The sequence below is a fragment of the Symsagittifera roscoffensis genome, chromosome 2 (genome assembly GCF_963678635.1).
Source record: "Symsagittifera roscoffensis chromosome 2, txSymRosc1.1, whole genome shotgun sequence".
Lineage (NCBI taxonomy): Eukaryota > Metazoa > Xenacoelomorpha > Acoela > Convolutidae > Symsagittifera > Symsagittifera roscoffensis.
The window spans coordinates 68,892,682-68,909,627 of record NC_087063.1 but is presented as its reverse complement, the minus strand read 5'-3'; positions in this window follow the sequence as shown (position 1 = coordinate 68,909,627).

Here is a 16,946-nt window from a genome sequence, read left to right as displayed (position 1 = left end):
AGTGATTATGTAAGTTTTGTGATAAAATAATCAATTCTTTTCAAATGTGCTCTTAAAAGTTAACATTGATAAATCTTTAAAAACAAAGCTTTGGTTCAGGAGCACTTTATTCAAATGATAAAAAAACTAATTTACAATTCAATGGGAAACTTGAAAAAATGTGTAAAAAAATCAAAAAATGAGTTAATTTTCGAGTTCCTTGTCACTTTCTTCTTCATGTGCCACACCATGTTTCCTTCTAAACAGAGCTAAGTTATCCTGTTGAACCTTCAATTTTTCTTTCTTGTACCTTCTATCACGAATTGTTTCAATTTTTCGCCGATCATGTAGGGAAATTCTTAAGGGAGTGAAACACTTCTTCGGATCTCTGTAGAAGATGTCAAATTCAACCATTTTTTCAAAAATAGTCATTTGTAGTAAATGTTCACTTGTAAGCAAATGAAAACTATTTCCGTATCCCAGATGCACAACTTCATCAAAATATTCTTCATTTGAATCATATGAAAACCCGTACTTTTTTCTCGAAGGTGACTCAGACATAGCCAATTCTTTTCCAAATACTAACTCTTCTACTCTCGAGTTCTCTCCATTCCGAAAGATCTATGATAATTTGCTCACTAGCTTGGAACATTTCATTATATTTGAGAATCTTGATAGTTTCGGAGCCAATTTCAAACTGGATGCAGTAACTCGCTCGTTCTATTATGATTGGTTTCAAAGTCTGAGATAGATTTCCGTTTCTTCTAAAAATTCTTCTCATGTCGGTAAAATGAACTGAATTGTTGGAGATTTTCAAATGAAATGAAATGTATATTTTTTCACCTGTAGATTTTGCTGAATTTCTCATAAAAAACTGAACTCCAAAAGTTTTGCAACACTTGATTGACTTTAATTGTTTATAAAGGATTTTGTAAAATAAGAATTTTTTGTTGACTAAGATTTTTCAAAAGGGAAGAATTTCATTGAAAACTTTTCCTATTATTTATAACCCTGGTTGCGTATCTTTATTTAAATTTAAAAAACTAGCAAAATAACTAAAATCCACAAATTTTTTTCAGCAACGTCATCACCTTAGAGTTAGTTTTGGAATTGTGATTGGTTAATTTTTAGTGATTATTTCTAGAATTTAGAAGATTGAGGAAAATGTAGATGTTAATATGTAATAACTTTTTATAAAAATCAAGGATTTAATCTGTAGATTCTAAAAATTAGAAGATTCTATAACTTAATGGATAATGACGTCAATTTCTCTGGTGGAAATATTCCATAACTTTTACTGTTCTATAAAAGTTAAAGTGTAATGACGTCATTTTCTCAGGTGGAATTACTTTTTCATTACCTAACAATTTCAAAAGACACCTTCCTAGCTCTGCAGAGGAATAATGTCAGACCCTCTGATTGGCTTTTTCAAATAGTTTTTCTTAAGATAATTGAATATTTGTTAAAAAAATTTTGTCAAAAATAATTTTTTCTAGCTTGAACAGATTTTAACATATAAATATAAATAAATTTTTTGATGTATACCTATCTTAGAATTTTTTTTTTGGTAAAATGCACGTTTTTTCTTGGTTTTTTTAAAAATTATATTGAATTTTTTTGCCATTTCTAAAATGATAAGGCAAAAAACGCAAAATTTTGATGTAAAGAGCATGTTGACTTATTGCTTAGAAAACTTCTAATACCTTGGTTATCAATTTTTTCTGATCAACAGACGTGCAAAAATTAGTTTTCTGAAGGATTTAATTTTGAATAAAAGTTTCATAAAGATTAGCAAGTAACTGTGCAAGAAAAATTGTAATGATTTATTTCGGAAAGATGGGAAAAGTGGTTCAATTTTTTGAAGCGTATGCAAAAACTGTTTCTCTTTTTTTGTACAAATGCGAAAATTGTTTCAATTTTTTTGACAAGATGCGAAAAGTGTTCTAATTTTTTTTTTTGACAAAATGCGAAAAATCTTTCAATTTTTTTGACAAGATGCGAAAAGTGTTTCACTTTTTTCCTACAAATGCGAAAAGTGTTTTAGTTTTTTCGACAAGATTCGAAAAGTGTTTCACTTTTTTTCCTAGAAATGAGAAAAGTTTTTTACTTTTTTCGACAAAATGCGAAAAGTGTTTTACTTTTTTTGATAAAATGCGGAAAAGTGTTTCAATTTTTTCGACAAAATGCGAAAAATGTTTTACTTTTTTCGATAAAATGTGAAAAATAGTTCAGTTTTTTCGATAAAATGCGAAAAATGTTTACTTTTTCGACAAAATGCGAAAAGTGTTTCAATATTTATGACAGTTTGCGAAAAGTCTCTCACTTTCCTTGACGAAATGCGGAAAGTGTATCAATTTTTCTACAAAGTGCGAAAAGTGTGACAAGATGCAAAACCATTAGGTAACATTTAATATATACAATTTTTTTTAGTGTTTTTCCGAATATGTGTGCAAAAATTAATCGAGTTTCTCATCATATGTGCCAGTTCAGAGTACTAAATTAAGTTTTAATTGTCTTTAAATAGTTTACTCTGAACCTCTCAACTATTCTCATAATTAAAATGAAATTGAAGAAATTAATTACAAAGAACAAAAATAACACCAAACAACAATTATCTACAAAAACATTTAATCAAAGAGCTGTCAAGCAGCAGAAGAGTTCTGTAGGTTTTCTATAGAACGCAGAGTTGGACGAGGTTCCATTGCTGGAGGTTGTTGTGGAGCTGGAGGCGTCATTGTTTCTGAGAAACCTTCATCTTCATCTATTGTGATGGGGTTTTCGACTGATCCTTCCCCCTCCCAAGGAAAGAGGAAGTCGTCGACTGGTTGAGCCACAAATCTTGAGTCCGGATCTCGGGGTAGTTCATGCCCACATGATCAGAAATTTCCTCCATCGTTTGCATTTCTTCAAGTTGGTTCTCTGTCATGGGTACTTGTGTCACATGATGTTCGTTGAAATCCCTTCGCATCACTTCCACCATGTGCCAGACTTGGATTGGGATATCCATTCTTGCCAGAAAAACTCCTGAGACTGTTTCTCGCACTTGAATTTGTACTAGATCAGGCGAAAATTCTACAGAGTACATGAGATTGCTGTTTTGTACTGAGAAGATCATTTTGAGCAATTAATTGAGTAAAAGAGTAAGAACAAGAAAAAGCTGATAGAGGGATAGCTGACGGAAGAGAAGTTGAAATCAAGGTAATTTGAGCTGAGAGAGGAGGTAGTTGACGGTAGTTAAGTTGAAAATAAAATGATTTTTTGTGAGGAGTTAGGGGTACCTTCAACTCGAATGTGTGGGCTTGACCAATCAGAATTGATTTTCCTTATTTGGATTGCAGTCGTGTCCAATCAGATTTCAGCTTCCTTTTATGGGATTCTTTGTTAAAAGTCGTGTCCAATAGGAAACAAAGCTCCATTTTGGATAGTGTCGTTTCCACTCACAAAAATGTTCATTTTTGTTCTTGTTGTCGTATTCAATGAGAGAAATGTTTAAGGAATTAAATCTGTCAAAAAAGTAAAAATATACACAAAAGCAATTGCAAAAATAAATGACCAAAAGTTGTTTGATGTAAAAATAAGAAATATTGCTGATATAAGTAACAAAAGGAAGAAAACTAAAAAAAGTAGCAACTACAATTTTTTTCATCAAGTTAATTGAATTTTTTGTATGTAATCAATGATAAAAAGCATATTTTAGAGTAAATAGTCAAGTTCTTTGATTTTGATGTGAATCTGGGAGGATAACTCAAAATTGATCAATTTTCAAACAAATCTCTGGAAATCTGATTCCAAACCGAATCAAGCAGGATTTTGAAAAAATTTCCTTAAAACGAATGCTCGATTCTGATTGGTTGATAGCAAATTTTTGAAAACTCCATGGTTAGATTGGATGATTTTCATTTCAGCTAGGCTAAATAGCGTATCTATTCTGATTTTCTTTCACGTCAAAAACAATTGTTTAAGAAATTTGCTGTTTTTATTCGCTTTTACTCATTTTTTGAGCCTATTCAACTTTTCTTTACTGAAAATTTGGGACATTCTAAATCTCCCATTTTTTTTTCTTTTTCTTCCTATTGAGATGCCGTTACTTAATAGAAACAAATTAATTGCATGCCTTGAATGTGGAAGAAAATACACATGTAAAGATGCGTCAAGACATCGAAATGACTGTGACGTTTTAAAGTGTTCCAATTGTAAGTTTTTTACATTTAGCAGCGAGGAACTTACTAATCATATCAAGATGAAGCAGTGTCAATATAATGTTAAAATATGTGCTCGGCAGTCTCAAAAAACACTCCAAGAGAAGGTAAAACTGATATATTTTTAAGAAAAACATAGTAAAAAATACTTTGAATAATAATTTTTACTGAGTCTGAAAAGTCTATACGTTATATTTGAAAAATTTTTAGTAAAAAATTTACAGTTTTTTGTCATTATCCTTGTTTTGTCATACTCAAAGGTTTTGATTGATGGTAAAAGCAGCAAAAATCGAGTTCAAATTGTCGTGAACTTTCGACGAAAATCAATCCGAAAATCTTTAAACTACAGTAAAAACTCCATTGGTTGCAAGCTTGCAGAGATTTTGTTGCAATAAATTTGTAGTAAAAGCGAATTATATACGCTAATGAGTGCTTCAGAATTTGTTGAAATACAATAAAAAACTGGATATTTATAAAACATCGATTAATTGAAAAGTTTTGCCTAGTAACCAATTTAAAGTTTTCCTTGCTTAGTGGTTGTAAAAGTAATCTTAGAGTAGTGCGTAGCAGATATTGAGGATTGATTTACTAAGAATTATGGTTTTTTTTTCGCTTTTTTTTCTACATTTCAGAAAAGGAATTGATAATTGACCTTGAATCTGTATGTTTTGCTGACATTTGAAAAATTCAAGTTAATAGTATACATCATTCTAAACCCAAAATTTACTTCAAAATAGAAATTCAGAGTTGAAACAGCAATATAAAATTATCAAATAGAGAAAATCATTTAAAGACGTTTAACAAAGGATTCATGGTACTAATTCAGCTTCGGATTGTTGAACGGTCGTTGAAACGATACATTTTTTCTTCAAAAGTTCAATTTTCAATTAATTTTTGTTCAAATTGGATTAACTTGATAGATAGAAGATGAAGCAGAAACTGAGAAAATGAGATAGAAACTCGATTTAATTCATTAAGAGTTTTGACATAATTTTACTAAAATTTAGCTTATAAACCATATTTTGAGAGAAACACGGACATAAATAGTGTCAAAGATTGGTATTTATGTGTAATTCATTAGAAAAGTTTGTTATCCTTTGATATATAAGGTAACTTTTTATGAAAAATCAGATGTTTTGAGGATAGTGTTTGTAAAGCAAACTCAATCCGACATCTTTCGGAAGAAGATACATGACGCATAAAGCAAAAACAGGTTTCAAGATCTACATTTCATTATTTTTTTTAAATATATAGAGTTTTCTTTTGCTTAATAAAAATCCGAAAATTACACAATTGTTCCAGTTTGCACCTTGATTTCCTTTGCTAAATCATTTTTTGAGACGCGCTCTTTTAGAAATTTTTAGATATTGTAGATGTTAGAAACTAGGTTCCCTTGCGTATTTCCGGAGGTTTTCAGAATATAACTAAAAGAGCTGCTCCTAATTTGTTCTTATATTGTAAAAACACATTTCTATTCTCAATTTTTACATATTTTTTGAATGTTTTAACCAGCAGCACCGAATCTTTCTCAATTCAATATTTTTGAGAAAAGTTCCCTTTTAAATTAGAAAAAAAGCTATTTAAAATTTATTTTGCAAGAAAAGTGATAGTTATTGACACAAAAATTGTAATTTTGCTGAAATAAGTTACTCTAGCACCTATCAAATCAACCTTGAGCAAGACAATTACAATTTTTATCGTAATAATCAGATGGTGTCAATTCTAGTTTCATCTCTGCTAGCAAATTGTAGGTTCAATTGATACTAATTTCCTCCTAAATTCTCCAGTTCTGACTAAATTTTCTTGCAAAGTGTGTTCAATAGCGAAAACATGCATTAAGCAGAAAGCAAGGAAAACCTTAAAACATAGAGCATTTCTAGAGAAAATCATAAAAAATTGGCTTTTTTTTCCAAAAAGTGATTATATTGATCCCATAGGTTGTATTCTTGCTTAAATAGTTTACTGTGGCACCTAAGAAGGGAAACTTGAGGAAGACATTTACAATTTTTATCATAATAATCAGACGGTATCAGTTCTAATTTCATCTTTGCCAGCAAATTGTTTGTTCAATTGATACCATTTTTCTCTTAAATTCTCCGGTTCTAACTAAATTTTCTTGCAAAATGTGTTCAATAGCGAAAACATGCATTAAGCAGAAAGCAGGAATAAACTTAAAGCCTGGAGCATTTTAACAGAAAGTCATGAAAAATTGACTATTTTTCCAGAAAAGTGATAGATATTTATCCCAAAAGTTGTATTTTTGCTTAAATAGTTTACTGTAGCACCTAATAAGGGAAACTTGAGGCAGACATTTACAATTTTTATCAAAATGATCAGACGGTATCAGTTCTAATTTCATCTCTGCTAGCAAATTGTTCGTTCGATTGATACTATTTTCCCCCTAAATTCTCCAGTTCTGACTAAATTTTATTGCAAAGTGTGTTAAATAGCGGAATCATGTATTAAGCAGAAATTCAGAATAACCCTTAAGAATAGAACATTTCTACGGAAAATTGTGAAATTATGTTGCAGAAGCAACAGAGAGATAATCATCACTTATGAAGAAGATTTTGTTGAATTTGAGCAAATATCGAATAAATTTTAAAGAAAAATTTATCTCATTTTTAGTCAATTTTAGCTATTAACTGTTCAGATTTCATCATTGATCTGAAGTTCTGTACTATTAAGGTGAATAACTTCTCTAAGTTTGTAATTTTTGCACAAATTTGGGTTAAAAATTGAACAAAAATCTAGAAATTTTATGGAATATTGCTCTTAATGTTCATTTGTTTTGAGTTTCAATTCTCCCTGAATTGGACAAAAAATTAGTTAAATATCCAATTAAAAGGTTGTAATTGGAAAATTTTTGATAAATTTGAATAAATTTTATTTTACTTTCTTAAAAATTACGGTTATTTTCACTATCTTCCACAAGTTTCAATTTCGATTCAGCTTTTATTAGCTTTCTTGTTAATGTTGAGAGCATTATAAAACCCGCTTTGTTACTCAAATAATGCTTAAATTTATCGTATTTCAATTTTTTGTGAGAAAAATTTTGAAAATTCCATATGTCTATTCAAAGTTTTTGTATCAGTGTCTCAACATGATGCCAATTGAAATACAATTTGAGCTTAATTTTAAACTCTAAACGTATTTACTTTCTATTCAATTAGATCAAAAGCAACAAAAAACTAGCCAAAATTTTGATATTTTTGCAGTTCTTTCCTAAAACTTGTAGTTTGTTCCAAAAACTTTGAAACTTTTGCAATTTTTCAGAACTTGAAATTTTTCCAAAAACTTTGAAGTTTTGGCAGTTTTCTCCAAAAACTTGAAATTTTTGCAATTTTTTCCAAAAACTTGAAAATTTTTTAAGGTTTCAGTAGGTTTCAGCATAGTTTAATCTAGATTGAGTACAGTTTCAAAAAAAGGATCATCTAATAAAATAGTTAGTAAGTCAAATTATATCAAATCATATCGTGTTTTGAAGTTTTTTGAAAAAATATCAATTTTTTTTATAAGCATTTCCAAATTTTTGCACATCTTACCATGGACTTACCATGAACCAATAAACATATTCTCTTCATTGCACATTCTACATGTAACACTCAAGAATTACATAACGCATGCCGAGATTTTTGCGAAAAAACTAGACATTTCCACACAAAATCCAAAAAATACCGTTTTTCTTAATATTTTCTTACCATCACACTGAAACCTTACCATTCCCTATATTAATACATTGGAAATTCTATTCCCTATTTTAATACAAGGAATTTCTAATCCTTATACACAGGGATATCTATACACTATCTTAATACATGGGAAATCTAAACACTATCTTAAAACATGGTAAGATCGGGCGCCTAAAATTTTTCTGAAACTTACCATCTGAAACCTCGTATCTTAATACATTGGGAAACCTATTCCCTATCTTAATACATTGGGAAATCTATAGCCTATCTTAATACATAGGGTGCTGACCGGATACTCTATAGCCTATGTTAATACATGGGGGTCAGCACCCCCCCCCCCCCGGCTGAACTGCCCCAACATATACTACTATTTTTCCTTGAGTCAGTTAATGCTTCAATCTATCTGTCTACCTTTTCTTACATTATTTTATTAAATAACTTTAAAAAACATGATAATAAAAAAAATTCCAAAAACTGAAAACGTTAAAAACGCTTGCTGAAATTTTTTATGAAAAAAAACTTTAACACGAGTTTTCATTTAACTTTTTTGTTCATGCTAAATAATGATTGCAATTCACTAAGTTGAACATCAGTTTCACCATGCATCTCTTCGAGCGCGAGTTATTAGCTCTAGGGGTTTCCAATGTTTGCAATGCTAATTTTGTTTCTATCAAGGTTTCTTTTCAAAAATTGTTGTTAGAAACCTTAGGATAAGATTCTGTCATAGTTCTACAGTGGTTTTCGGCTTGACCTCACATATTGATTCTCATGTTTTTTGAGTTGCTGAGATATGACGATTCAATTTTTTTTTCTCAAAAATTTCCAAAAAAGAAGTAGATTCCAAATTCGCTACAAAATTTGAAGATCGCCATCCTTTCCTGAGGCGTTGTCATTATATTCCACTGGTTTTCAAAAGATGCCTCTAAATATGACTGCTCACACTCTACTACTTTCCGAGATCTGAAATTTGATAAATGACATGTAAAAAAAATTATCAAAGTCTAATTTGAGAATATTATTTATCAAAATCAAATCTTATTGGCCATAAAATGGGGTGATGCCAAAATTTTTTCAATAGTTGCAGATGTTGCCTCCTAGTTTGACTGCTCAAACCCCATCAATTTTTGTGATATGACGTGTTTATGGCTTTATAAAAGTTCTAATTTTCCACAACTTTTTGAAAACAGCCTTCAAAAAGTTCCTTTTCTTTTTTACTGGATTGTAAATTTTGACAATATTCTGTTATGCAAGTGGGCTATTTAATTCAATTGTGAAATAACTATTGAGTATTCAGAAGCTCGCTTCACTTGTTTAATTTTCCTCGAATCAGTTAAGGCTTCAATCTATCTGTCCATCTTTTCATACATTTTTCTACTAAATAAATTAAAATTTAAAAAATAATCATAAAATTCCAAAAACTGAAAATGTTAAAAACGCTTGCTGAAGTTTTTTATGAACAAAAAACTTTAACACGAGTTTTCATTTAAATTTTTTGTTCATGCTAAATATTGATTGCAATTCACTAAGTTGAACATCAGTTTCACCATGCATCTCTTCGAGCGCGAGTTATTAGCTCTAGGGATTTCCAAAGTTTGCAATGCTAATTTTGTTTGTATCGAGGTTTCTTTTCAAAAATTGTTGTTAGCAACCTTAGGATAAGATGCTGTCACAGTTCTACAGTGGTTTTCAGCTTGACCTCAAATATTGATTCTCATATTTTTTGAGTTGCTAAGATGTGACGAGTTAATTGTTTTTTTTTCTCAAAAATTTCCAAAAAAGAAGTAGATTCCAAATTCGCTACAAAATTTGAAAATCGCCATCCCTTCCTGAGGCCTTGTCATTATATTCCATTGGTTTTCAAACATGCCTCTAAATATGACTGCTCGCACTCTATTACTTTCCGAGATCTGAAATTTGAGAAATGACGTGGAAAAAAATTTACCAAAGCCTAAGTTGAGAATATTATTTATCAAAATCAAAACTTATTGGCCATATAATGGGGTGATGCCAAAGTTTTTCAATAGTTGCAGATGTTGCCTCCTAGTTTGACTGCTCAAACCCCATCATTTTTTGTGGTATGACGTGTTTATAGTTTTTAAAAGTTCTAATTTTCCACCACTTTTTGAAAACAGCCTTCAAAAAGTTCAGTTTCTCTTTTACTGGATTGTAAATTTTGACAGATTTCTGATATGCAAGTGGGCTATTCAATTCAATTGTGAAATACCTATTGAGTTTTCAGAAGCTCGCTTCACTTGTTTATTTTTCCTCGAATCAGGTAAAGTTTCTATCTATCTGTCTATCTTTTCATACATTTTTCTACTAAAAAAATTAAAATTTAAAAAATAATCATAAAATTCCAAAAACTGAAAATGTTAAAAACGCTTGCTGAAGTTTTTTATGAAAAAAAACTTTAACACGAGTTTTCATTTAAATTTTTTGTTCAGGCTAAATATTGATTGCAATTCACTAAATTGAACATCAGTTTCACCATGCATCTCTTCGAGCGCGAGTTATTAGCTCTAGGGATTTCCAATGTTTGCAATGTTAATTTTGTTTGTATCAAGGTTTCTTTTCAAAAATTGTTGTTAGCAACCTTAGGATAAGATGCTGTCAGTGTTTTACAGTGGTTTTCAGCTTGACCTTACATATTGATTCTCATATTTTTTGAGTTGCTGAGATATGACGATTTAACTGTTTTTTTTTCTCAAAAATTTCTAAAAAAGAAGTAGAGTCCAAATTCGCTACAAATTTTGAAGATCGCCATCCTTTCCTGAGGCGTTGTCATTATTTTCCATTGGTTTTCAAAAGATGCCTCTAAATATGACTGCTCACACTCTATTACTTTCCGAGATCTGAAATTTGATAAATGACGTGTAAAAAATTTACCAAAGCCTAAGTTGAGAATATTATTTATCAAAATCAAAATTTATTGGCCATATAATGGGGTGATGCCAAAGTTTTTTCAATAGTTGCAGATGTTGCCTCCTAGTTTGACTGCTCAAATCATATCAGTTTTCGTGATATGACGTATTTATGGCTTTCTAAAAAATCTAATTTTCCACAACTTTTTGAAAACAGCCTTCAAAAATCTCATTTTCTCTTTTACCTGATTGTAAATTTTGACAATATTGTGTTATGCAAGTGGGCTATTTAATTCAATTGTGAAAAACCTATTGAGTTTTCAGAAGCTCGCTTCACTTGTTTATTTTTCCTCGAATCAGTTAAGGCTTCTATCTTTCTGTCTATCTTTTCATACCTTATTTTTCTAAATAAATTAAAAATTGAAACATAATAATAAAATTCCAAAAACTGAATACGTTAAAAACGCTTGCTGAAGTTTTTTATGAAAAAAAATTATAACACGAGTTTTCATTTAATTTTTTCGTTCATGCTAAATATTGATTGCAATTCACTAAGTTGAACATCAGTTTCACCATGCATCTCTTCGAGCGCGAGTTATTAGTTGAAGGGTTTCCAAAGTTTGCAATGCCAATTTTGTTTGTATCAAGGTTTCTTTTCAAAAATTGTTGTTAGCAACCATAGGATAAGATTCTGTCATAGTTCTACAGTGATTTTTAGCTTGACCTCACATATTGATTCTCATATTTTTTGATTTGCTGAGATATGACGATTTAATTGTTTTTTTTTCTCAAAAATTTCTAAAAAAGAAGTAGATTCCAAATTCGCTACAAAATTTGAAGATCGCCATCCTTTCCTGAGGCGTTGTCATTATATTCCATTGGTTTTCAAAAGATGCCTCTAAATTTGACCTTTCACATTCTATTACTTTCCGAGATCTGAAATTTGATAAATGACATGTAAAAAAATTACCAAAGTCTAATTTGAGAATATTATTTATCAAAATCAAAACTTATTGGCCATAAAATGGGGTGATGCCAAAATTTTTTCAATAGTTGCAGATGTTGCCTCCTAGTTTGACTGCTGAAATCCCATCAATTTTCGTGATATGACGTGTTTATGGCTTTATAAAAGTTCTAATTTTCCACAACTTTTTGAAAACAGCCTTCAAAAAGTTCAATTTCTCTTTTCCTGGATTGTAAATTTTGATATGCAAGTGGGCTATTTAATTCAATTGTGAAATACCTATTGAGTTTTCAGAAGCTCGCTTCACTTGTTTGTTTTTCCTCGAATCAGTTAAGGCTTCTCTCTGGCTGCCTTTCCTTCCCTACAAAATTTAACTGAAAACGTTGAAATTTCAATAACTGAAAACGCTTAAAACGCTCGATGAAATCATTATTTTTTGAAAAAACACCAACGCGAGTTTTCAATTGAAGTTTTAGTTCATGCGATTTTTTGATTGCAATTCTTTGAGTTAAACATCATTTTCACCATGAAGCTTTTCGAGCGCGAGTTCTTAGCTCTAGGGAGTTTTCCAATGTTTGCAATGCCAATTTTGTTTGTTTCAAGGATTCTTTTTCAAAAATTGTTGCTAGCAACCTTAGGGTAAGATGCTGCCATAGTTCGACAGTGGTTTCCAGCTTGACCTCACATATTGATTCTCATGTTTTTTTGAGTTGCTGTGATATGACGATTTAAATTTTTTTTTCTCAAAAAATTGCAGAAAAGAAGTAGATTCAAAATTTTTTTACAGGTCTCACCAGGTCTCAGTTTCTTACAAGTCTCAGTGTCAACATACATCTCGAGCGTGAGTGTTCAGCTCCAGGGGTTTTTCTCTTGTTTCCAATGCCAATTTTGTTCGTTTCAAGGTTTCTTTTTCAAAAATTGATGTTAGCAACCTTATGATGAGAAGCAAGTTATGATTTTTTTTCTGTTTTTCTTGATTTTTTCAAAAATTATTCGAAAAACAGCTTTCAAATAAAATCAAACTCAAACTTTTTTTTCTGACTAGAATTCAAAGTTATGACAATGTTATTTGCAAGTGGGCTAGTTATTTCAACTCTGAGGTGCTATACATGTTGACAGTTTTCCTAGAAGTAGCTGCTTCTATCTATATATTCATCCATACAATATTTCTTTCGACACATGCTGATTTCCAGCACTTCTTAGCGTTTATATTGCTTGCTGAAGTCAATGCCTTATGAATCGTTTTGATAAGAGTGTCCAATAATTTTTTTCTCTCATGCAATTTATTGGTTGCAAGTTTCGAAGTTCATCATGCTTTTTCACCATACATCTAATCGAGCCTGAAATTTTAGTTTTATACAGTTTTCTCTTATTTGCAATGCCATTTTTCAAACTTTGAAATTAGCAACAAAAATAAAAAATATTTTTCAAACTTTTTTTTACAACAAAAGAAAATAGCCTAATTCTTGTGATAAACGTATTAAATAGATTTCTTTGTTCAAATTTACCGCTTGTGTGTTTTCATATCATATGCGCGCTGGGCTTTCCTCTTCTGGTTATCTTACCAAATCTCGCCGTCCCAGCCGTAGGCGAGTGAAGTTTTTCTGGCGAAACTAGACGCAAGAAGGAGTGAGCTGATGAATTGACCTCCAAATCGACGTCAAGTTGTACCACTCTTTTCTCTTTTTCCTTGTTTTGCCTCAGCAATTTTAAACCCTAAGTGAAAGTATTCATAAATTACTCCAAAGAGCTTCCTTTCTCGCCCCAGTTGTCTGTGTTTCAGGTTGATGCCGCGATTCCAGGCAAGACGCATCCCTGAGTTCTCACAGAAAGTAGTTATTGGGACTTCAAGGACCAAATATATCAAACCAGCTCTAGTAAAATCAACAATTCACTCCTACCGCGGCGCAACGCTTCATGATCTGTTTGAAACAGTTTTACAATACAGACCAAAGCGCCTATATACAGTAACAATAGTTGCTGGATACAATGACAACAGGCTGCATCCACAAGAATTAGAACAGCAGTGGAAAAACCTGATTAACCTCGTCACCAACAGGTTTCAGCCCAAGACACTGATCATCCCCAAAACAATTCAGAACTGTAATAGTTCCGAAATAAACCGCAAAATTTATATTCATAATCATGTGCTGTTTAATTTGATAAATAGACTTGTACACCCCCATACACTTTTTGTTTTGCCTAACCTCAACCTAAATCTAACCCTCAAATGTTCTGTCGTGATGGCATCCATTTCTCGTTCTACGGTAATGATTTCTTTACAAATTTTCTTGCAGATTTAATCTAGAAATTCTCTCGCTAACTTGACACAGCCGTCCTTCCTAAAATGGCTACTTAAACACACTGCCTTTTTTGTAAAAGCAGCCTGCGAGGCGGAGGTGTTTGGTGCTTCACATGCCCAGGCTACATGCAGTAAAATCCAGCGGCCTAGCCCGCAGCAAAGATCACTATGACGATTTCAGTTGTCATAGCTGCACCTCCCAATTTCATTCAGCTAACGACAAGCAATGTCCACAAGCAACGAATGCAATCCCCCAACCCTAGCTACAACCACGCTCCCTCAAATGCACCCTCACCCTTCCACTGCCCCACACTCACAAAACTTCCACTATAGAACCCAGAACAATACAAGACCCATGGTCAAACCCCGGTCCAGAACTCATAGAAACCACCAGGAAAATATACACCGAAGTGTTCCACTGGAAACCGGTCTTTATGATCTTGTCAAATAATAAAGTTGTTTATAAATTTATCGAAACCCTCAATAGAACTTTGAACAGTCTAATAGAAAACAACGAAAATACCTTCGCAATGCACGCAGCAATGATTTTTCCACACTTAATACTGTGCAAAACAAAGTCCGAAATTTACGGATCTTTATCCAAAACACTAGCAAGGCGACCTAAGCAATGGCAAGACGGACACCTGGATGGACTATATAACCAAGAAAAGGCACTGCAAATGCGCTTGTTGAAAGGAAGTAGAAGAAAAACTGAAACTGAAGCACAACAGTTCAACAAACTGATGAATACTGGAAAAATATCAAGCGCAATTGCAAAACTAACAGACACATCTAAAAGCGTTTTTTCGCTCGACGAGATTGTCAAAGATAAGACAGTAGAACAGACTCTCATAGAGAAACACCCACCATCTAAACCAACTAATGCGAACTATATTACACCAGTCTCAAGTGAAACAATTCCTTTCCATACATCGATATTTGATCAGATAATCGGTCAACATATCAAGAAGGCAGCCATGAGAACGCACGGATCGCATGGACCATCTGGCCTCGATGCGAATGCATGGATCATAGGCTTGGAGAAGTTATGCGTAGGATAATAGGGCGAACAATAACTAATTGCCTAAAAAACGAACTCATGTCGCTCGGTTCAAACTACCAACTCTACCGAAAAAAATGTGGCATTGAATATGCGATCCACACCCTAAGAGATCAATACAGCAAAACTTCCGCCGATGCTGTTTTACTGATAGATGCCGAAAACGCTTTCAACTCGCTGAACCGAAAGCTGGCATTAAAAAACATCGAAAATACCTGCCCTTCCCTTTTAACAGCGATTAAGAACTCCTAATCCAATCCATCTAAACTATTCGTTAACAAAAAAAACAATCTACTCTCAAGAAGGGACAACCCAGGGGGATCCACTAGCAATGGCCATGTACGGTCTAGCCATAATACCCCTCATGAAACTTTTATCAGTAGACGATGTAACCCAGAAATGGTACGCAGACGACGGAAACGCAGTCGGTAAAATAAGTAATCTGCGAGCCGTCCTCGATAAAATTGTATCACTGGGTAAATTTTTCGGCTACCACGTGAAAGCATCCAAATGCCAACTCATTGTCAAAAAAGAAAAACTCGGTGAAGCTCAGAAAATCTTCGCAAATACAGGAATCAGTATAAAGGCAGGAGCCCGAGTGGTTCAGTTATAGAAACAGAATCTGAATGTAAAAAGTTCCTCGAATTTCAAAACAATGAGCAAATCAAAATTTTGAAAAAACTAAAGAAAATTGCTAAAACCTCCCCTCAAAACGTTTATGCCTGCTATACTAAAGGAGTTCAAGAAAAGCTTTCATTTCTTGCCAGGACAACGCCTAACATTATGGAAAACTTAGAAATATATGTGAAAATATTAGCAAAGAACAATTATTAACTAACCTATCGGTAAAGACACTTTAAACCCCCAGTTCCCTGAGAATCCTTCCTTACCCCTTAAAATGGGCGGACTTAACATCTAGCTGCCATCCGATCATGAAAGCTACCTAGAATGGTCTCAGGAGACATCACTGTTACTGGAATCTCAAGATCCTATTACAGCAGTAACACAGCAAGAAAAATATGTATGGATATCAAAAAATTGAAAACTGATAGAACAAATTGAAAAAAAAAACAAACCTTTTTAACTCCGTAAATGAAACAGATAAATACGCAATCGTCCTGGCCTCTGAAAAGGGAGATTCTAACTGGCTCAATGCTCTACCACTGAGCAGATACAACTTCAACCTGAATAAATCAGAGTTCAGAGATGGTATTTACTTAAGATACGGATGGGAACCAACCAAACCCCCCGCTCACATGTGCATGTGGTGCTGATTTTAACTTGACACATGCGCTTCACTGTGCAAAGGGTGGTTACACACACATAAGACACAATGAAATAATAGACACATTCGCCAACCTCATGAACGAGGTTTGCCATGACGTCGAGATTGAGCCGAAACTTCAGCCGTTGCAAGGCGAAAGCTTTGTCAACAATTCAACTACAAATGAAGATGAGGCATGACTTGACATTAAGGCAAACGGTCTTTGGGGTTCACGATTCAGCCGCGCTTTCTTTGATGTGAAAATTTTCAACCCCCATGCCAAAACATCGCGAAAACTGCATAAGGATGCAAACAAACACCACGAAACGCTGAAGAACTCAAAATATCAGAATTTTAAACGTAGAGCAGAGTAGCTTCTGCTCGCTTATTTTTAGATGCACCTGTGGCGCTGCTCCAACAGCCACGCGAACGATGCAGCGATTGACCGAAAAATAAGTGAAAAAAGACAAGAAAGCTATCCAGAATCTATAAACTACATAAGAACTAAAATAAGCTTCGCGCTCCTGAGGAGCTCTATACTTTGTAAAAGGGGGTGCAGATCGCTAAGCAAAGCTCAATTTATCGACAACTCCATAAGCGCTATTGTAGACGAAGGACGGCTAAG